This window comes from Neovison vison, chromosome 2 (genome assembly GCF_020171115.1).
Source record: "Neovison vison isolate M4711 chromosome 2, ASM_NN_V1, whole genome shotgun sequence".
Taxonomy (NCBI): domain Eukaryota; kingdom Metazoa; phylum Chordata; class Mammalia; order Carnivora; family Mustelidae; genus Neogale; species Neogale vison.
In genome coordinates, this window is record NC_058092.1 from 65,297,230 (window position 1) to 65,321,353 (window position 24,124).

Below are 24,124 nucleotides of genomic sequence, written 5' to 3' on the forward strand. Positions count from 1 at the left end.
ACACTGAAATAACTTATTGAAAGAACAGTGATAGTCCAGAGAAAATACACGAGGGGAAGTTAAGAACACAAAATAAAAATCTTTAAATGAAAGAACTATAGATCCAACAGGACCAAGAAATACGGGTTCTAGTCCCATTCTGAGAAGATCAAATAGATCAGCCTATCAGGCCTTCAGTCTCCTCTTCTACAAAATAAAAGAGTCTCTAACATCACTTTCCATTTCCAGAATTCCTGGATATAGAGCTTGAGCACCTATTTTTTAAAAAAAAACTCCACAGACAATTCCAAAACATGTCCTTCATAAAGAAATACCACTCCAATGCAACAGAGAGCAGTTGCCAACTTTTGAACAATGATGATTTAAGAAAATCTTTGTATTTGGAAGGCTAATATGGCTGCAATGTGTTAACATAAATTTGAGAAAATGGCAAAAGAAACCACAAAGAAAGCAATGTAGCCAATGTGTAAGATTACATTCTGAACAACATATTTAACACTGAAGTATACTCAAAAGTTGTTAACCAGGGGCACCTGGGTGCTCAGTGAGTTAAGCCTCTGCCTTCGGCTCAAGTCATGATCTCAGGGTCCTGGGATCAAGTCCCGCATCGGGCTCTCTGCTCAGCAGGGAGCCTGCTTCCCTCTCTCTCTTTCTGCCTGCCTCTCTGCCTACTTGTGATCTTTCTCTGTCAAATAAATAAATAAAATCTTAAAAAAAAAAAGTTGTTAAGCAGCTAGGGTTCTGAAAAGCAGAAAAGTTAAAAGAATTGTAGATGATCCAAGAGAACCTATTAAAACTGTCTTTAAGATATGAAAGTTTGCTATACAGAAAAAGGTAGAGATATAGTTCAAGTTACCTCAAAGTCAAACTCACATCACTGAGCAGTTGTTCTAGAGAAGAATCTGAGGCTCAATAAAAGCAAAGATTTCATGAAGCAGTGAGTTCTCTGTCAGTATTAAGTTCAAACAGATATCGAATGACCACCATTCAAAGGCTACAGTAGAGGTGTCATATTAGGTGGAAATCTGGATGAGACTTAAACCAAGGTCATTCCAAGACCAAGTTTCTAAGGATACTAGAAAAGAGCATTTAAAAATTAAATTTCTTCAGTTTGAAAAGGCTATATATTATGATTTCAATTATATGACATTTTATAAAAGATAAAACTACAAGGGAAGTAAAAAGTTCAGAAGCTGAGGGGAAGACAGGTGGGTTGAACATGACAGACACAAAGGTGATGTTTTTATACTCATGAAATTATTCTAAATAATACTGCAATCTTGGATGCATACATTATGCATCTGTCAAAACCATAAACCTTTAAAGGCAAAAAAGTGAACCATTATGCAAATTAAAAAAAATCATTTAGAAGGTCAGGGCATCCTAGGAAGGAATATAAACTGACGGAAGATCTAACTGTATTATAAATCTCACTGAGGGTTAAAAAGGAAAACGTCCTGACCTAGGTAGCTTCGGAGATGCATGGCATTGCTAACACTAAAGGCAAAAGGAAATGCACATATGCACATATTCTAACTGATGTAGTTATTTCCCAGAGTTAACAATTCTAATACTGCTATATACTTATATTGGAATTAAACAAATAAATGGTGATAGATGACCAAGTTGGCCAGTGCTGGACTGGGAATTTATAGATGAATAAGGGGAGGAGCTAGAATGATCCAGAGGTTAATATAAGGGATTAGAGATAAAGTCAAAATATGAACTCAGGTTTAGCTTAGTAGAGATGCAGATGATTATATACAAAATATTTATGGAGGGGAGCCCAGGTGGCTCAGTCGTTTAGGTGTCTGCCTTTAGCTCATGATCCCAGAGTCCTGGGATCGACCTCTGTGCTTGGCTCCCTGCTCAGTGGGGAGCCTGCTACTGCCTCTCCCTCTACTTATGCTCTCTTATTCTCTCTCAAATGAAATTTTAAAAAAATTTATGGATATGTGTACATACACAGGTTAGTACACACACACACACACACACACACACCAAAAATACACCACCTTGATGGGACATAGGAGCCAAGAGAGAAGTTCCCAATGGCCAAAGCCAGAACAATTTGAGCAACTAAATAAAATAGGACTAAAGTATAACCCAAGGTATAAAAATAAATATTTGAGTCCATACTGACATAAATAATTGAATGACAAAAGAAAAATCTCCCAAGCAGAATTCCAAATAATTTATGTAGACACTCTGCCCTCAAGGAAAGAGAACCTAACTCCCCAATCCTGTGTGTGCTGCACAGAGTAACTTCTTTCCAAAATACAGTATGGAAAGGGTGAGGAAAAAAGAATACAGTGGAGGAACCTGATAAATACAACCTCAGCCGAGTAATCAAGTCAACATCAACGGCACTACATCATAGAAATAGTAACATACCCTCAGTATGATGTGATAAAAATGAATACTTCTGTGTTCTTCCTCCCCACACCTTCAACCCCAGCCTAATCATGAGGAAAACATCATACAAATTCCAATAAAGGAATATTAATACCTGACCAGTATCCCTCAAAAGTGCCTACGTCATCAACAAGGAAAGGCTGAGACTGCCAGTCAAGAGAAGCCTCAGGAGACATGATAATTAAATATAATTGGTATCCTAGATGGGATTTCAGAACAGAAAAAAAGATAATGGGTAAAAACTAATAAAGTACTGGTTTTAGATGATAATGTATTAATACTGCTTAGTTATAACTAATATCGTACAAAAATATTAAAAATAGGGGAAATAGGGGAAAAGAGGTAGGGTATGTAAGGGAATTCTGTAATATAGTCTTGATTTTTCTGTAAATCCAAAACTGTTCTTTAAAATACTATTTTTTCTAAAAGAGAGAGTTTGCACCTATCAGAGAGCAGTCAGGGTGGCGGGGTGGGGGTGGGGTGGAAAGGGGCAAAGGGAGAGAATCTTAAGCAGGCTCCACAAACTACATTCCACGACCCTAAGATCATGACCCGAACCAAAATTAAGACCCGAACCATGCTTAGATGACTAACCCACCCAGGCGCCCCTTTAAAAAAAACTTTAAAAAACAAAACTTTAAATAAAACATTTTTTAAAAATAAAATAAAATAATTAAATTAAAATAAATCTTGTAGGGGTGCCAGCTGGTACAGTCAGTTAAGTGTCCAACTCTTGGTTTTGGCTCTGGTGGTGATCTCAGGGTCATGAGATTGAGCCCTGCACTGGGCTCTAGGCTCAGTGCAGAATCTTCTTGAGACGCTTGCCCTCTCCCTCTGCTCCTATTCACCCCCCAGGTTCTTGCTCTCCTCTCCCCGCTCTAAAATAATAAAAATTTTGAAAGATTTTATTTGAGACCATGAGATACAGAGAAAGAGAGAGAGAGATCACGAACAGGGTGACAGGGAGAAAGAGTAGCAGACTCCCTGCTGAGCAGAGGCTAATGGGGGCTGGAACCCAGGACTCCGGATCATGACCCAAGCCGAAGGCAGACGCTTAACCAACTAGGCCACCTACACATCCCTAAATAAATATATTTTAAAAATCAATCAACCAATCTTACAATCTTCCCTGTAGCCACTATTGCCCTGCTGTCTTAGAATAGCAAAAGGGTTAAATATTTATTTTAGGTATATAATAAGTTGAAACACAAGAATTTAAGAGAGCCTATCTAATTACGTTAAAAAATTTATGTTAGCAAATTTATTGTCATTTACTCCTGGTTAAACTTTACCACATTGAATAATCACTCTAATGGTTCTAGAATGCACCAGTTTATAAATAATTCTCAGCTGCTATCTCTGTTCAATATGAAAACCTGTTCAAAAACCTTTCTAGATATTATCTCTATTCTGCTTTAAAGTGGTAACTGCTAGGGGTGCCTGCGTGGCTCAGTTAAGTGTCTGCCTTCGGCTCAGGTCATGATTCCAGGGTCCTGACATCGAACTCCACATCAGGCTCCCTGCTCAGTGGGGCGCCTGCTTCTCTCTCTCTCTGCCACTCCCCTTGCTTGCACTCTCTCTCTCTCCCACTCTTTCTGTTAACAAAACAGAATCTTTGGGGCACCTGGGTGGCTCAGTGGGTTAAGCCTCTGCCTTTAGCTCAGGTTATGATCCCAGCGTCCTGGGATCGAGCCCCACATCGGGCTCTCTGCTCAGCAGGGAGCCTGCTTCCTCCTCTCTCTGCCTGCCTCTCTGTCTACCTGTGATCTCTCTTTCTCTCTCTCTCTCTCTGTCAAATAAATAAATAAAATCTTAAAAAAAATAAAATAAAAAAATAGAATTTTTAATAAATAAATAAATAAATAACTGCTAGGGCATTTTAAATATAAAATCTCTGTCAGGATGCCTGGGTGGCTCAGTGGGTTAAGCCTTGCCTTCGGCTCAGGTCATGATCTCAGGGTCCTGGGATTGAGCCCCGCATCGGGCTCTCTGCTCAGTGGAGGGCCTGCTTCCCCCTATCCACCCGCCACTCTGCCTACCTCTCTGCCTACTTGTGATCTCTTTCTCTTGTCAAATAAATAAATAAAATAAAAACTTTTAAAAAATATATAAAATCTCTGTCAAATAAATGTAACCTCCAGACCTTTTATGGTTACCCACCTTAAATCACTAAGCACAATTCTAGTCTTTTAACTTTAGTGCTTCAGCACAGTAGTGACATTAAAATGTACACCACAATGCCTGGCATGGCAATATACTCCTAAAAAATACATTCTGTTGAGGAGGCTGGGTGGGGGGAAGGGGAAGAAAAGGTTAAGGACAACAGTTTCTTCCATTTAGTATGATACATCTTCATTCATACATATACATATACATATATATATAAATATAAAACAATTTTAAGTTACATAATAGTATGTATTAGACCAACATATTCACAGCACAATGTACTTAAAGAACTGGTGGAAGTCTGTCGGTTTGTTTTTTCTTTTTTGTTTTGGTGTATAAGCATCTGGTACCAGCTGGATTTATATAAAATTTTAAAATCACAAGGTGGAATAAAAATATTTTTTTACCTCTTGTATTGACACTACTACCTTCTAATTTCATTATACTTGTACTATTAAGGGACACCTGGGTGGCTCAGTTGGTTAAGTAGCTGCCTTAGGCTCAGGTCATGATCCCAGCGTCCTGGGATCGAGTCCCACATCGGGCTCCTTGCTCGGCAGGGAGCCTGCTTCTCCCTCTGCCTCTGCCTGCCATTCTGTCTGCCTGTGTTCGCTCTCTCCCCCTCTCTCTGATAAATAAATAAAATCTTTAAAAAAAAAATACTTGTACTATTAACTTTACACTTTGTACAGCTATTGTTATCTTCGTTGTACTCTTCCTATGAATATTTAGAGTATAAATTATACTCATACATATGATTATATTTATTATTGATCAAAACCCCTCTGAAACAGGTATTTGTACCAATTTATAGATGGCATAAACCAAAACTTGGAAAGGTTAAATACTGGGAGATTCTTGCCATTAATTTTTTCCATAATATGATTATTTATATATCCTAATCTACGTGCAATATTGAGCTTAGTTTGTATACACTAGGAAAATTAGCTTATATCTAAAATTCAGAAATGACCAAAAACCTAAATGAAGCCTTAATTTCCTGCCTTATTTTTAAATAGCAGAATAGTAATAAAATTATCCTATTTAACAACTCTCCCTATTCACCTACTAGTACAAATACTAATTCAAAAACAGAATGCAACAGAAGAGAAAGAATATCATTTTTTTTCTTGAATGGACCATAAACAATATTTTAAATAAAACATTTGTCATTCATAATTAAAGAGGAATTCTGATAGCCTCCAACAATTGCCCCTTTCCAAAGTCTTCATTGTGTATTTTCTCAATGTATATTTAACCAGAAGTGTAATTTTTTTTTTAAGATTTTATTTGATAGTGAGACAGAGAAAGACAGAGTAAGCATATGAATGGTAGGAAGGGGCAGAGGGAGCAGGGAGCCTGACACTGGGCTCGATCCTAGGACCCCAGGTTTACGAACTGAGACAAAGGCAGACACAACTAACCGAGCCACCCACGTGCCCCAAAATGTAATTTCGAATGCATTTCAAAGGATATTTTCTTTTGCATTAAGGTTTCACCAACAATCCTGAAAATACAGTCAGGCCTCTGTAAGAAAAGTTATCACTTTTCTCTTTTCAGAGTCTCTCCTGGTACCTGGAAACTGGCAAATTACTCAACCTATTCAAGAAATTTAGCTGTTAAGGAGAGAAAGTAAACAGAAAAATAGCTGAAAAAGTATATGGAGTATGAGATGATTTTTAAATCAGGAAAGGCTGAAACATGTAAATGCTGATGGGAAAGGGCTACTGGAAAGGCTGATTCTGAAAAGTAAGAGTAATAACAAATAGAGCAAAGTTCCTAAAAGAAAGTTAAGAGGCAATGGAGCTCAACTCAATGGCGGAAGGCTTAGCCTCAGGCAGGAAAAAAAGAGATCCCTCCATTTACTTAAAGATCATTTATTATCATCATCACCATCATTTCGAATTAAAAGTTTACAACTTATAAGATATTATGCTCTTTACAACTGCTAGCACCCCTGTATATATTATTACTCTCTTTTTATAAATGAGGAAACAAAACCTCAAGTTTAAGTAACTTGTCAAAGTTTCAAGTGGTAGATCTGAACCCAACTAAGCCTCTCTGACTCCCAAGAGCATAATCAGTAGGCTACCCTCTCACTTACAAACTACGGGTACAGATGCAGATAAGTTATGTGGCAGGATGTTGACTGAGTTAGTTCTCCTCTGCTACCTTCTATTTTCTCATGCAGCAAGAAAGCAAGATCACCTGCAAAGTGAGGGCCTGGTGGCTTAGCAAGAGTTAAAGAGATCTTAAATAGTCACAAAGAAAAACTGACTAGGGAAATATGGCAGGTCCAGGCCACCCAAGAGGCCCCACTTTGTAACTGGAAATCATTAATTTATAGTGGTACCAGTATGCAGAAGTATGTGATTTCTTTTCAGTTGTAACAAAGGAAAAACAATGGGAGAGGGGAAGAAAAAATGTGGCAAGAGAGCTATGTTCTTAAAGATCAGGTAATCTAAGCCAGATAAGAAAAGAAGACAAGGGGACACCTTGGTGGCACGGTGGTTGGGCAGTCAACACCTAGTTTCGACTCATGTTGTGATTTCAGGGTCGTGAGACTGAGCCCTGCATCAGGCTCTGGGCTCAGTTTGGAATCTGCTTGGGAATCTCACTCTCTCTCCTCTGCCCCTCCCCTGCCACGTGCCTGCTCTCCCTCTCTTGCTCTTGTTTCTCTAAAATTAATAAATAAGTCTCTAAAGATTTTATTTATTTATTTGACAGACAGATATCAGAAGTAGGCAGAGAGGCAGGCAGAGAGAGGGGAGGAAGCAGGTTCCCTGCTGAGCAGAGAATAAATAAGTCTTTTTTTTTTTTTTAAGATTTTATTTATTTATTCACAAGTAGGAAGAGAGGCAGGCAGAGAGAGAGGAGGAAGCAGGCTCCCTGCTGAGCAGAGAGCCCGATGCGGGACTCGATCCCAGGACCCTGAGATCATGACCTGAGCCGAAGGCAGCGGCTTAACCCACTGAGCCACCCAGGTGCCCCAATAAATAAGTCTTTCAAGAAAAAAATAAAGACAAGGATAAAGGCAAATATGGAAAAATTAGAGTTGTTAAGGGAATAAAAAAACTTTGTACATTCTTTCATGTACTTATTTTCCAATTATCAGTTGCCTTTCTATTCTGCACCAATTACGAGGGAAGGAAAACAAAAGGAAAGGCATGAACAAATACAATGCAATCACATCTCAAATGTTATGGAAAAGCAACAGGTTCTTAAATATTCTCATAATTAATTGAGACACTGGAGATACAAGAAAAAAGTCTAATGGTGAAAGGGAGCAAAACAGTAGAAAGAACCAAAAGCAAGACTCATGTAACTAAAATACAAATAGGGAAGAAAATGGGTAGTAGATTAAAATGTGTTTCTCCTGGGGAAATGGACCAAACCAAATCTAACTTACCTTTATAATATATCATGTCTAAGACTTGGCCAAGCTTACAGTGAATACTCAACAGATAATTGCTGAACTGAATTAAACCAGAGCAAAGAAACAGGAGCCCAAACTGCATGTTTGCTGACTAATAAAAAATATTTTAAAGGGTCATTATTACTGATGCACCAGCTTTAAGCAAAGGTAACTACCCTAGCACTGAAATACTTAGGAAGTCTTAATTTACTGTTCCAGTGACCAACGAGAGTTTCACATACTCTTTTTTTTTTTTTTAAAGATTTTATTTATTTATTTGACAGATCACAAGTAGGCACAGAGGCAGGCAGAGAGAGAGAGAGACAGAGAGGAGGAAGCAGGCTCCCTGCTGAGCAGAGAATCCAATGCAGGGCTTGATCCCAGGACCCTGAGATCATGACCTGAGTCTAAGGCAGAGGCTCAACCCACTGAACCACCCTGGCGCTCTCACATACTCTTCAGAACACTTAATAAGTCAATATTAGATGCAGGTCTTACACAATCATTATTTTTTATATGATTAAAGGATACTATTATTAACTATTATTAACTAATATTAGCTACTATTATTTTTCTACTCTCTAAGGTACTTAAATTAATTAGTTAAATCTGGAACTCTGAACATAGATATAAATACTATGTATAGAAATGAAAAAATAGTATCTATTTATGTCTAGAAATGAAAAAATAATATCTATTTCTAACGACCCCTAAATGTAGGCCCAGGAATCTTTGAAACATTTTAAACAAGTAAGTTTTCCATGGTTTTGTAAGTTACATTAAGTTTCAAAGAGTTACTTCTAAAAAAAACAAAATAAAATTCATATCTAAGGTCTTATTTCTAACAAGCTAGAAACAAACAAAAGAAAAAAATCAAAATTATCAGGCAACAAAATCCTCTAAATCACCCAAAGTATGAAATACTCATGCAATTTTAAGAAGCACTGATAGTTCCCTTAAACTAAAGTTGCAAAACACTTATAAAATACCTGAATAAAATGAAAACTATGGAAAATTCTCAAAAAGAACCAGTCATTTACATTTTAGTCCCTTGTTATGATTTACACTATAAAGTCAGAGTATTAAGTCTATAATAAATTTCAGAACATGAAAAGTTTTAAAGAATCACATTCAAAACTAATGAAAATGTACTCACCAATAAATTATCTGACATCTTAAATCTTTTTCTCAAACTGTACACCAAATTTAACCAAAATGTTAGTTTTTATGATATCTGAGACTTTCATTTTTCCAATATCAGACTCTGAATGTGGAAGGTGGGGGATAGGGGCAAACAATAACATAGAACTTTGATGATCTTGGCAAACACTTTTTCTTACCAGCTTAATTAATATTTCGTAAGTGTTTATCATCATTTCACACTGACCTTCAAGTGCAGATGACACCTAACATTTCATATTTCTTTCTTTTGACAAAAGGAAATCTTCCAGAAAAATAAATAAATCTGAGTGTATTGGACACATAAAAATAGAGATGACCTTGCAATAGTTACATATAATACACCACATTTTATTAAAGCAGGTGACCTATCTGTTCATGTATCTCCAGCAACCAGCACTCCGCTAGCATGAAGCAGGCACAAGAGACACTTGCTGAATTAGTAAGTATCAGTTGATGGAAATCCACCCCACAGATGGATTAGATCATTTAAAATTCTTAAGAAAGTTTTTTTTTTTTTTAATGTTTCAACTGATTTAAACTACTTTAAGAGGGGCACCTGGGTGGCTCAGTGGGTTAAGCCTCTGCCTTCAGCTCAGGTCATGATCTCAGGGTCCTGAGATCGAGCCCCGCATCAGACTCTGCTTGGCGGGGAGCCTGCTTCCCCCTCTCTCCCTGCCTGCCTCTCTGCCTACTTGTGATCTCTGTCTGTCAAATAAATAAATAAAATCTTTAAAAATAAAATAAAATAAAATAAACTACTTTAAGAATAAATTCTATCTAACATTTAACAAAATATATTTGTTAGCTTTCACTGAAAATTTATATATACAAAGAGTGAAGAAAACTGTATCTGATAATTTACAAATCCTTATTAGTTCTCTTCAAAAGTATGGCCAAATTAATAAAAATATGATCAAAGTACAACATATTTCTGTAAAACCACTTCTCACATCTGCTATTTGGACTGGCCCTTTAAAATTCTGGGCCATCTAATAGCCTATAAACAAAATAAGCATTTCTTATTATTGTTGTAGATTTAGAACAGAGTTATGTTTAATAAATGTTAGAAGACATCTTACTAAATTCCAAAGTAAAGATGAGTGCTCACTTTAAAGAGGCAAAATGAAAAAAAAGAGAAAATACATAATATGAAGTTTAGAAGTTTTTCCTCTAATAATAAATAAATTTGTTACAAAAATGTTTTAATAGAAAAACCAACCTGAAATTTCCCCTTTTAAGCTGAATCATTAAAAAAAATTTTTTTTTGATCTCAGCATTAAATGCTTTAGATGGGTTCTAAAGCTATATATTGCAAGGTTTCCAAACCTGGCTGAATATTAAAATCACTTAGGTTTAAAACAGAGAGAGATAAATGAGGCTCCACAGACTATTTAAATCAGAATCTCTAGGGCAAAGCTAGGCATTCATATATTTTTCAAACATTCTAAGTGATTCCAATGTGCAGCCACATTTGAAAATCAATCCTATAAGGAAATAAGGATTCATTAGGAATTACCAGTATTAGAAAAGAAATTGCTACTCAAAATTGAGCTAAATGAATGTTAACATAACATTAACTGTTAACAACTTAAGGGCAAAGATAATGTATAACTGCAATATAATTTTTAAAAATTATTTGTGAGCTAAGTGTTTTATATCTTCATAAATCAAGAAAGCAAACAATCTGCACCATGTACAGAAGTAATATTTCTAGCAAACTATGTGAGAACAGGTAACTCAACATCCTCTTGTGTTCCACACCCATTCCCTGGATCACTAATCTTGCTGTTTGCTTTTGAATGAATGTAAATGAATTAACTTTCTAACATCTCAAAAAATTTCAATAAGTATTTGATAGTATGAGCCCTCACTCTCTTTATATTTAAACAAATTCCTATGCCTATGTTTTTTCTGATAAAAATCATAATAGTAATAATGATAATAACTATCTCTGTTTAAATTAAAGACACACAATTTTATTTAACTACAAACTATAAGAATTTTTACTCACATGGATTTGATTGAAAACCTTCCAAAGGCAAAGTACAATCTAGTTAGAAAAAATTAGCTTGCATATTAAAAATAGAAACATCATTTACTTTTCATAGCTAAGAGGAAAAATTACCATGCCAAGAAAATCAGTATTTACAGAGTGTGTCCTTATATAAACTATTTAAAGTGTTCTGTGATCTTTTCTTTTACCACTTCTTTGGCTACAGTTGGCCTGTTTTACCTTCAATAAATCATTAAAACATCATCTAGCTGCTTTTAACTTACTGATCTTTAATACTAACCACAAGGGGCGCCTGGGTGGCTCAGTGGGTTAAGCCACTGCCTTCAGCTCAGGTCATGATCTCAGGGTCCTGGGATCGGGTCCCGCATCGGGCTCTCTGCTCGGCAGGGAGCCTGCTTCCCTCTCTCTCTCTCTCTCTGCCTGCCTCTCTGTCTACTTGTGATCTCTGTCTGTCAAATAAACAAATAAAATCTTAAAAAAAAAAAAATACTAACCACAAAATCCCTAACATAGTAACATGTAGGGGTAACTCTTCAATCTCCAGAGAAATGTTAGTATAACTGACATTTCTCTTAAACCAGAAGCTCATTTTCACTTTTGTTTAGAGAAATTATACTTTCAAATCCTAACCACTGAATGAACTTGTGATGATCAGATCTTAATAAATACTTGAATTTTATTAGAATCAAGAGAAATAAAACTTATTCTCCGCTCCTTTTCCACTCCTTTAAAAAGAAAAAAAAGACACTTATCTTTAAATCCTGCCTCTCAGCTGTGTAGAATTAGTTTTTTTTTTTTAAAGATTTTATTTATTTATTAGACAGAGAGAGAGATCACAAGTAGGCAGAGAGGCAGGCAGAGAGAGAGGAGGAAGCAGGCTCCCTGCTGAGCAGAGAGCCCGATGCAGGACTCGATCCCAGGACTCTGAGATCATGACCTGAGCCGAAGGCAGCGGCTTAACCCACTGAGCCACCCAGGCGCCCTAGAATTAGTTTTTTTTTTTGTATGTATATGAGTTTGTAGAGAATGAGCAATCACAGTGGATTATCTCTACTGCTGATGTTCAATGTAAGAAAGAGAGAAGAGGTGAATAGACTTTTTAAAAGAAGAAATGAAATAAAATAATTTATTAGAATAGAAGAATGACATCCAGCAAAAGACCTTTCTTTCATCCTGTTTTTCTCTATTTCTTGCCACACTTCCTGACCACACAGGCACACAAACCAAGAGTCTTACTGCTATCTGATATACCAAAGAGGGTACAGCCTACAGACTGCTTATTTCCATACTGAATACACCTTGAATTTCTAAAAATTTAGAAACTAGGACCTCCTTCAGCACATTCTACAATCCATTTTTAACATATCAAAAACTTCAAAGGGTCCTTAGACTGAACACAATAACTTAAAAAATACGAAAGAAGCAGTTAAATCACTGCGATGATGACTCTAATGCAGAGACTGCATGACACCTTTTTTAAAATACAGGAAGCCCTTCTCCCTCCCCATGTGGCCCAGGTAGCCTCCCAGAACGGTGTCCCAGCCACCACCAGCTCTTTGGCCGAGAACAACAGACCCAGGGCCCCATGGGCAAGAGGCTCCAGCAGGAGCTGATGATGACCTTCATGATGTCTGGTGATAAAGGAATTTCTGCGTTCCCTGAATCAGACGACCTTTTCAAATGGGCGGGGACCTCATGGAGGAGCTGGCGCAGTATATGAAAACCTGAGGTACATGCTCTCCCTGGAGTTCGCTAGTGGCTACCCACATGGTGAAGCTTCTCACACCCCGCTACCACCCCAGCGCGACACCCAGGGTAACATCTGCCTGGACATCCTCAAGGACAAGTGGTCTATCCTGTATGATGTCAGGACCATCCTCTTGTCCATCCGAAGACTGCTAGGAGAACCCAACGTTAATAGACCTTTGAACATACGTGCTGCTGAGCTCTGGAAAAATACCATAACCTTTAAGAAGTATCTGCAAGAGGGGTGCCTGGGTGACTCAGGGGGTTAAGCCTCTGCCTTTGGCTCAGGTCGTGATCTCAGGGTCCTGGGATCGAACTCCGTATTGGGCTCTCTGCTCAGCAGAAGCCTGCTTCCCCCTCTATCTCTGCTGCTGCTCTGCCTACTTGCAATCTCTCTCTCTGTCCAATAAATAAATTAAATCTTTTAAAAAAAGGGTTGGGGGGCGCCTGGGTGGCTCAGTGGGTTAAAGCCTCTGCCTTCGGCTCAGGTCATGATCCCGGGGTCCTGGGATCGAGCCCCGCATCGGGCTCTCTGCTCAGCAGGGAGGCTGCTTCCCCTCTCTGTCTCAGCCTGCCTCTCTGCCTACTTGTGACCTCTATCTGTCAAATAAATAAAATTTAAAAAAAAAAAAAAAAAAGGAAGTAACCGCAAGAAACCTACTCAAACCAAGTCTCCACCAAGATCACTGTCTAGCCTCTCTCCTTGTGTTGCCTTTTTATTTTTTCTTTAGATGGTCAGTCCTTTTCTTCATTCCTGTCTAGGACTCTGTAGCTTAAGCTGTGGTGTCATTTTTCTTCTTCTTCTTCTTTTTTAAGATTTTATTTATTTATTTATTTGAGAGAGAGAGCGCTAGAGAGGGAACACAAGCAGGGGGAATGGGAGAGGGAAAGAGAAGCAGAATACCTGCTTGAGACTCGATCCCAGGACCTTACGACCATGACTGGAGCTGAAGGCAGACACCTAACCAACTGAGCCACCCAGGTGCCCCCTGTTTCTGTTTTTTTAAATTAAGTCTCTGGTTGAGCCCTTCTGGTGAATATATTAATACACTGGATTTTTTTTTTCCAAAAAATAAAATACAGTAAGCCCTACAAAAAACAGCTACAAACAATAAAGAGAATTTTTTAAAAATGTGTATCTCAACTAAGATCTTCCAGGATATACATACGGATTAAAGACCACGGTACTAATAAACACAAAATATTTTTAAATGTTTTTCAAACGTGTAGAATACTACCTAGTAAGACTTAAACACAACTCTTCAATTACTAATGTTAATTAGTAATTGTGCTTCTGACATAAGCTGCAAAACACACGCAATGGTGTAAAAGGAGCTAGAGTGTATAGCCAGTATAGGTGCCACAGAATTAGAATATGAGAGCTGGAAGGTGCCACCTCAAGGATAAGTGCAACCTCTTCATCTCATAATTGAAGAAAATGAAGTTCAAGGAGATTAAGGGACTTCATGATTGACCAGCTAAGGGTTGAGAACCATACCAATGCCTCCTGATTCAACATCCTTGTGTTCTTCTCTCCTTAGTACCAAAGAAAATGAAGATCTGGGGGTGGGGAGGTTCTTTATTAAATCCCTTAATACATCTTTATGAGAATAAATTGTGTGTTTCTTTAAAGATATTTTCAACTTACACAACAAAGACCAGAAAACAAACATCAGAAATAAGGTCCCCATAATTCAAACATTAAAAAATAGTTACCACTTTTTTTTAATCTTTTAGGTCAAATATACTTTAATAAGGTATTATATGCTGTAACTCAAAAAAGCAGTTGAATATATTACCAAGAAATTTCTTATTCCATGATAAAACATCTCACTATTCTAATGAAAGTTTCATTTCTAAAAGAGCTCTGGAAAGATTTATAACAAAGGAATTAATTATGTAAAAAATTATTTGCTTTAAAAATTGCCAATATTATCCTTTAGAAACCTTTAAGAGCCAAAGAAAATCTTTAAAATTATTTCATTTACAAAAAAAGTCATCTACTACATGAAATAAAATATCAAGCATGGCAAATATTTTTATATGGCCCCAAAAGTCTCTGTTTATGTGTGCATTAAAAATACAACAGGGCCACCACATACCCAATTAGACTGGTTAAAATTTTAAAACCTGACAATACCAAATTCTGTTGAGGACAGATAAAGAGCAACAGAACTCTCATTCATTTCTGATAGGAATACAAAATGCTACAGCCACTCTGGAAGACAGTTTGGCAGTTTCTTAGAAAACTAAACACACTGTTACCATAAGACCCAGCAAGTACATATTTAGGTATACTCCCAACTGATTTGAAAACTTACATCTACACAAAACTTGCAAACGCAATGTTTATAGCAGTCTTATTCATAATCACCAAAATCTGGAAACAATCAACATGTCCTCCAATAGGTAAATAAACAAACTATGACATATCCATAAAATGGATTATTATGGAGAAATAAAATTACATGGGTCATTAGCATAATGGTTCTACTTCTACTCATTTTATATACAACTGGTCAAGAATACAAGTTGGACCCAAAATACCAAATGGTCTATCATGGCACCTTCTGACAGCCTACACTGCTCAATAACCTCTTTTCTGGAAGACATCCTTCCAAAAAGCATTGGCCAAAGCAGACTTTTCTTCCCCACCTCCAAATACTAACTCTACCCTAGACCAATAATAATTTTGCGAGGGATGAAACCGTGACCCAGGGAAGTCAATCTACTGTACAGTCAAGAACCAGGATTTTGTTACAGAATGTGACGAGTATCTGAGAAGAAAAGTCAAGTAGAAAGTTGGGACCAGGGCAAGAACAGTGGAAAGTCACTGCTGTTTGCAAACTGAAATTATGCAGGAAAAGTGAACAGAAAACATCAGTAAAGAAAGAAAAACTAATCTGTTAGTGCATAAGAGAAGCATAGGTAAGAGAGTCTCATCTTAAATACCAAAAGGTTATAATTTCACAAGGCCTGGCCAGGCTTTATTTCCTGATCTTGAAAATTCTTAAGACTGCCTACTATTTATTTAAAATAAGCCTTTTTTATATTTGATATACTGTGAATGGATTTTCAGATTCATGCAACCAATAAGCACTTACTAAAACAAGCTCTAACTTGACTTTGTTTATCCCCCTTGCCAGTTTTAAAAAACCTACAGTTCCTTACTAGTTACTGGATTTCAATACCCTTGTATTCAAATTGAATACCATTTGAAGTATCCCACAATGGCTTTCAGAGGGAATTGTTTAAAGATTATGTCAGTATTTTTTTAATCCACATATTTATAGCCTTCAAAAAATTATGGTTTTTTTCTTCCCTAAAGACTCTAGATTTCTTGTGGCAAGAAACCCTCAAAGATGGGTCTCTTTAATTGGTTCCTAATACCTGTTTTTCTAAATCTACTCTGTGAGTTTCCTCAAGAATTCAGGAAGATGAACACAATGAACTATATTGTGGTCAGTATTATAAAAGTTGCACAATAATCTAGACCTGTACCCCTAGGACTAATAATGTATTATATGTTTATTTAAAAATTAAAAAAAATTTTTTTAGGTTACACAATAATCTAGAAAAAATTCTGACCACCAGTCAGATAAGGTTTACATGTTTTCCCTACTCTAGAGTTTTAGACTACCTTTTCTAAGAAACAATACACTGTAACATGTAAAAAGTTCCCCTTCTAAAGTTGCAAATACATAAAAATTTCACACTATAGAGACAAGCTAGTAAACTCTAGTTATAAACTAATATTTTGCTAGGCAGCATACCTCAAATATAGCTATATTATTTATCTCTCAAGCTATCTATATTCAATCATTTTACAGTAACTTCAAAGACACAGGATATGTCTTGTATTTTTAACTATTTCTAGCTTCTACTCAAAATTATGAGGTTATACAGAAAAAGGTAAGTAATATCCTCCATTGAAAATCTTTAAGTAGGACAAACACATAGACAGGGACGCACATTTTCTTTCAAGTCCTTCAAGTCCATAAAGTTAACCTAACTAAATTCTTACTCCATATCGCTTCCTAATGCCTACTGGCAGAACTCTGGATTGTAAAAATGTATCTGAAACTATACAAAACACTCCGGTCATACCCATCTTGTAAAGTTGTTTTATAATACAATGACTTCCTCTCTTTGGGGTCTGGTATTATTAACAACTGAGCTTATATTTTTCATACAACCACATAAAAACATTTATCTCACCACCTGAAAGTGTGTTCAGACAACCAAACTAATCATGAGACACACCCTTCTTTCCCATGTCCCCCACCAACCCAATTATCTCTCCATAATCCCTAAGTTAACTATGTGAATAATTATGTAGCTTATTCAACATTTCTTTTTTTTTTTTTTTAAAGATTTTATTTATTTGACAGGCAGAGATCACAAGCAGAGAGAGAGGGGGAAGCAGGCTGGGCAGAGAACCCGATGCGGGGCTCGATCCCAGGACCCTCCCTGGTGGTCTAGTGGTTAGGATTCGGCGCTCTCTCGATCCCAGGACCCTGGGATCATGACCTGAGCTGAAGGCAGAGGCATTAACCCACTGAGCCACCCAGGTGCCCCTTATTCAACATTTCTTTTAAAACTTAAAATCTAGTTTTTAAGTAAAAAAAAAAAAAAAAAAATCATTACAGTACTAAATTTCATATATCCAGATTATTAAAAATCAAACTAATGGCATAAAAAAAAAATCTCTACTATGAAAAGCATACCAAATTTTTTCTGATATTTTCCAATCAGGATGAGGCTTAATATTTCTGCAATGACATATCAACCAACTAGAAAGATACAATTCCTTCAAAGACCCTGAGGTCTATTGTACATGTTGCTATGATAGAGCACACAGGGACCACTCCGTCAATCTTGGGAAGATTGGAAAGATTTCTCAGAGTATATGATGTCTAAATTTAAACATCCTTCTCCCTTTGCAGACAGAGAAAGTAAGATAGCCAGGGAAAGAGGGGTTACGGTTAGGCTAGAGCAGGTGGTCAGACATATGAGAAACCTCAAATAAAAGCACATAATCAAGGAACTAAAGGTTTCATCTGTTTATAATATAGAGAGTAAAAAAAGAATGTTTAAAAATCACACAACAGTTCACTTGAAAGAACAGATTTACAGTATAAGGTCCATTGAGGAAACAGTACACTAGCACCACAGAAAGCAATTAAGAAAGCATTTCCGGTAATCAAGAAGAGATGACAGTGACCTAAATTTTAAAAAGTGTAAATGAGGAGCACCTGGGTGGCTCCATCAGTTAGGGATCTGACTCGATCTCAGAGTAGTAGGTTCAGGCCCTGCACTGAGCTCCACACCAAGCATGGAGTCTACTTTTAAAAATAAATAAACACAAACAAATAAATAAAGTGGCACTGAGAATAAAGAAATAAAGCTGAATCAATAACACTGGTGGAAGAGGGAGTGTAGTGAAGAAGTAACTGAAGATAACTCCCCTTTTTCTAGATACGGAAAGTGAAAGAAACTACCAATTAAGTAAAAAGACAGTATTAAATATTGGGTGTACCTGAAACAAGCAATGGTTAAGCTCAATTTTAGACATGTTCCACTAAGTTTACTATCAGGAAGGCAAATGGATATGATCTTGTAAGCAGTCTGAAGCTCAACCATAATCTGACTGGAGATACATACATTTGGAAATCCATCAAGAGAGATAGTAATTTAAGCCACAGCAGTGTGTGAGAATATTAACAGAGAGTATACGGAATAAGAAGGAAGTAAAGAACTAAAGCATGAGCACTACCAAAACCAAGGAAGGGCAGAGAAAGACACACACACACACACACACACACACACATACATACTCACATATATAGAGAGTTATATATATATTTTTTTGAGAGTTATATATTAATTTGAATTACATAAATGCCATTTTTTAATAGATAAGAAAACTAACAACCACAGAAATTAAAGACATTTACCCAGCATCATACTGCCAACTAAAAATTATAATGGAAGGGGACTGGAATACTCCTCAAATCTAGTCTACTTCTGTAAATAATTTACAAGTAAAACTTTTAATAGCATTTTAAAAATAAAACATTATCCCATCATGATTGGGGTCTTTTTTTTTTTTTTAAAAGAAAATTTAATTATTTATTTTGAGAAAGAGAGCACAAGCAGAAGGGAGGAACAGAAGGGCAGGGAGAACCAGACTCCCTGTTGAGTAAGGAACCTGAGTGGGACTCGATCCCAGGACTCTGGGATCATGACCGAACCCAAGGCAGACACTTAGTAGACTGAGCCACCCAGGTACCCCACCATGACTGGTGTCTTAAAAAAACAGTACTTATAAAATATTACACTTGAAAAAAAATATATATTACACTTGGCTCATTTAACTTCACTCCTATATCCATACTGAAATGTTTATTAAGAAGATACTTTAGGTGTTGACTAGTGTTCAATGGCACTTTCTACCTTCATTGCCAATAAACTATTACATAACCCTTTCTCTCCAAATGAAAGTTTAAACATAATAAAATTTCATGCTTTTATATTCTGAGAACTGTTAGTTAAAATATTTAAAATTAAGAGGAAGGATTTTTTAGAACAAGTGAAAAGAAGGAAACAACAACAACAACAAAAGTTGAATGAGTTCTTCAACTTAGCATAAATGGTAAAAATAGTATCAGTGAAAATAAATTTTTGCAAAACAGTTGACATTTACAAGAAACTGGATGAAACCGACAGGCATAAAAAGAGCATATCACCCTAGCTTTCTGAAATATAGTACATCATATCTGGCCCATTCAAAAAACTTGAAGGGTCTCTCTAAGAAAAATAACTAAAACCTAGCTACATTACTGTTTCATCTCTTATGGTTACCACTTTAAACCTAGTAAATTGTTTCACATCTTCTTGTATGTTGCTTTCTCTTTTACTCATCCTCATGAACTGTATCTGAACCAGTAACCTAACTTCTACTTCTACTCAAACCATAGAACACTCCAGCAATACAACTAAAACAAAGTCAAGTCTCTTTTACTCTCATTCTTCAATTCAAACTGGTATTATTCAATTTCTCTGACTTCAGTTTCTTAGGAAAGGAAATTGCTTCAATTAATTTTTAAGGTGTAAGTAAAAACTAGCCCTCGTTGTCACAAGTGTCAATAAAAAATAATTTCCAAATGGCCAACCTTCAGACTGGGAGTATCACAAGAAGAAAACATACCTAGAGCATACCGAAATTAAATCATAAAGTTCCACTTTTAGTCATGACAGAATTAACACTGAATATCCTTTTGTCATACACAACTAGACAACCAGAGAAAATACACAAGCGATTATTGTTAGACAACATGCAGTGCAGAACTCTGCTCTGCAGGAGAGAGCAAACAGATGAAATAAGGCACACTCTGATCACACTTTCTGCATGGAAGTACCATCAGTACTATGGAACAGGAAGCGGTCTTGCTAAGCTGAGAAAGAGAGAGAAAACTGAGTTTGGGGAAGTGAGGGAGCTGGAATTTGTAGGACAAAGAGGAAGAAGCAAAAGTGAGGAAGAAGGAAACGTGGAGTATCGGCACAGAGGTCCCCTTGTGTCTTCCACATACAAAGCTGCATGTGTAAAACATGAGATTCCTCAAGATCAAGCAAAGAACAACTGTCAAGGAGTTGTATAGCGAAAGATTATCAGTGTTTTCATGAGGCTAGAGTCCTTCAGGTTTCAACTAACCAAAGAAAAGACCTTTTTAAATGAGACATCAGAAAGGCTATGCCAAACTAAGGCTAAACCAAACCTAGAATATAGGTTACTCTGTACTTCTCCCATCAGGGCAAAAGATAAAACTTAACCAGAATCATGGTTATTATCAAGTAAATTAACTGCCTGTCAGAACAAATTTCAATACTTTTTAAAGAAATAGAAAACTCGGATCCTCAACATATTTCAAGCATCTACCATACAAATATTACTAGATATGTGAAAATTAAATCATAACACACTACGGAGAATTCTGCCAACTAAGAGCATCCTGAACAAACTGCCCAGTCTCTGCTCACCACTTCACAAATTTCTCTCTGTTAAAATCAGAGATTTAAGAGAAAAGCAGAAGCAGTTTTCCATGATAATGTAAAAGAAATAGCAGTACACAGACCTTGACGAAGACAGAAGATACAGACCTCACTGAAGAAAGAAGCAGAAAAGTCACAGATCTCATTTATTACTGACACTATAGTATCTGATGACATGAGTCATCACAGAAACATATAATTGGTAGTCTGCTTACCAATATGTAAAAACAACATTTTTGAGCCTATAAAAAACATACTAAAATAAAGTTCCTGTAACTAAAGGCTAAGCTTCAATTAGTCTCAAATAAATGATGATTTTTAAAATGGGTATTTATTGCCAAATATAAAGAAACAACTGTTGTTTCTCCATCCAGAATTTAGACACCTGGTAAGTTATGTAAGATACAGACTCTACACCAGAAAGAAAGCAAACAAGAAAACACATAATTAAAACAAGTATCTCTAACGCTTCTATATGCATTCAGAGAGAAACTCCTCAGTGCATTACACTATGCATGAGTTTTCCCTGGTAACCTCTAACTTTAATATACTCAATTGCATTCCAAAACATCCCCCAAAGTATTTTTTGCAAATTATCCAAAATATCTATTTAAAGTCAAGCTGTAGTCAAGTAAGTTTATATCCCCAATTTGTACAGGGCAATTATTTTTCACAGACACATAACAGAATGTCCTTTAAAACAACAAACATGAAAACATTTTATCCAATAAACAGAACAGGTTACTTACCTATAATGCTGATTCTCTGACAGATAAAACCAGATAATCATGATTACAATTACAGAGCTTAAACTTGAACTAAAGAATTTTGAAAACTGAGTACCCAGTATCTGCTCCCTCAGATAACCAGGAGAAATTCCCACCATGAATTAGAATATGGGCATTCTCTATCTACCAGTAGTTCATCAGAATTTCAATAAGTAACTTTAAAACCTTAATTATACGTTAGGAAATGGGGACTATATGATGCTATCTGGTATACTTCTGAGTTGTAGTGCTGTGTCAAACAAGAAACTAGAGAAAATCACTCTGCGCCTTATGAAGCACAGTACACACGTAACATTACTTTGTCTAGGGCAGGATGATTCCTCTATTGCTTTCTAAGCAAAATCCACATCTGGTTCAGGAGCCTTCTCGCCCCTTGAAAGAAACTTAGACAAACAGTAAAAGCAGTCTCAGAGTAAGTGAATCTACAAGACATAATGAGTATTTTCTCTATGCAGTTTCTGAAACTGATGATCTCAAATGATTCACATAAGCATAGTATAAAAGGACATATCATAATTATTTAAAGTACATTAATGAGAACCAAGTTTAAAAACACAATTCCTATAAATATTCTTTAATATGGCTTGAAAATTTCTTACACAGAGACTACATGAGCAATACTCTTTTGATGAACAGTAACTAGCTTATTCTTATACTTTCATTATCTAGAAACTTGAAAATTGGTATAAACATTAATAATCTTATCAATGAGTTAATCTTCAGAAGACATCAAGAATCCAAAAACTCTTCACCTGACTTTTCATCCTCTGCCTATTTATGTAAAGTTACAAGATCTTTAAATGAAGCTATTCAAGGCCCTTCAAATAATTCACTTCAGTACTCTTGTACAATGAGAATTCAGAGAAAACTGACCAAATCACATTTTCTTTTGAATATTTATTTTCCAGTGATTGCCTTGTGAATTGGGGGAAAAACGCTCTGAATCTAAAATCTTCCAACCTGCTTTCCCTAGAGCCAGAACTTCAATCTGAAAGACCTGATTCAATGCTTCTGATTCAAAATCCACAAAAGGTCAATTCCCAAAGAGAAAAAGCAAATCACAGTTAAATACATGATCTCAGTCAGTCTGGCTATTTAGGCCAAAAAGGGAGTAACCAGGTATTATCTATCTCTTTAACAAAATTTTTCAACCTCGAAGACCAGAGTTTTTAGATAAAATACATTTCTTCTGATTCTCCACCCACTACTCTTTAAGAGATCAGATCTAGTGCAATAGTTCACACCTGGAATCCTGCCGGGGGGGGGGGGGGGGGGGGGGAGGGAGGAGGGGGGGAGATAATCTTCAGTCTCCCTTCCCTTGTTCCTAGTCGAGTTCTCCAAAAAATAAACAAATAAATAAATAAATATGTAAAAGCACACTGTGGGTTCATGGGAATAAAATGGACACATCTCGAGATAAAACAGGGTTAAGTATCCAGAATGCCCATAAATTCATTTCTCTGGCCTATGGTCTAATTATCGTGAATCAGGTCTAAGGCTAGGCTTCTATATACAATATCTTTTCAAAAATTCCCAAGTCATTAGATGACCCTGTATATAATACCTTTGTAAATAAGACAGATAAATTATAGGCTAAATGGTAGGATAGCAGTTTGCTGATTAAATAATCAATGTTAATTTAGAGAAGAGTTACAATTAGAATGAGAACAGCCATGTTCTCCCAGCTCCAGATAAAAAGCTATGACATGCTCAGTGTTTTCTATCGGTAACATATTTTTGAATCCGGCCATCCAGAAGTATTCATTCCCTACTGGTAAAGATACTCATGTATAATCTGGGCAATGCCTAGTTCCCAGTTTCAAAGGGACTTAATCTGGAGAAATTTAATAGCATGAAGAGAATAAGAAAGAAAAAAAAAATATTTTGATGGGGGTGTATGTGTATACTTGTGTGCGCAGGAGAATAATATTTAATTACCCATTTATCTTTTGTTTTTCTTTACCCCAAGTGCATTTTCAAACCAAAAGAAATTAACTTTAGACTTCAAAGCACAAGACAGGTATCAGGATGGTATTTTTTACAATGACAATTTGGGTTTAAAAAAAAAAGCCAACATTATATCCAATCATCTCTTGGCTCTAAACAAAAAGCAAAGAAATAAGGACTCTACTGAAATGAGATTACATCTAACATGATCAAACATCCTCTCTCAATTTTCTTTAAATTATCTCTAACCTAGATGCTAATCAAGATGCTCTCACCCTCCATCTCACTCTTGCCAATATGCTTCCGTCAGAGGAAAAAAACTTACAAGTGAAGTGCCTAAAGGTGCTACCTTCAAAGGACTGGAAGAAGGCAAAAAAGCAAGAACAAGTGATTTCT

At 36.3% G+C, this 24,124-nt stretch overlaps 1 protein-coding gene and 1 pseudogene across 5 annotated transcripts in view; one reads left to right on the top strand and one right to left on the bottom strand.

Moving 5' to 3' along the window:
* The window catches only part of ZZZ3 (zinc finger ZZ-type containing 3), a 120,125-nt gene that overhangs the window by 31,348 nt on the left and 64,653 nt on the right, over positions 1-24,124 (bottom strand). The window lies entirely within an intron of this gene.
* On the top strand, positions 12,778-20,602 carry LOC122898515 (annotated as a pseudogene).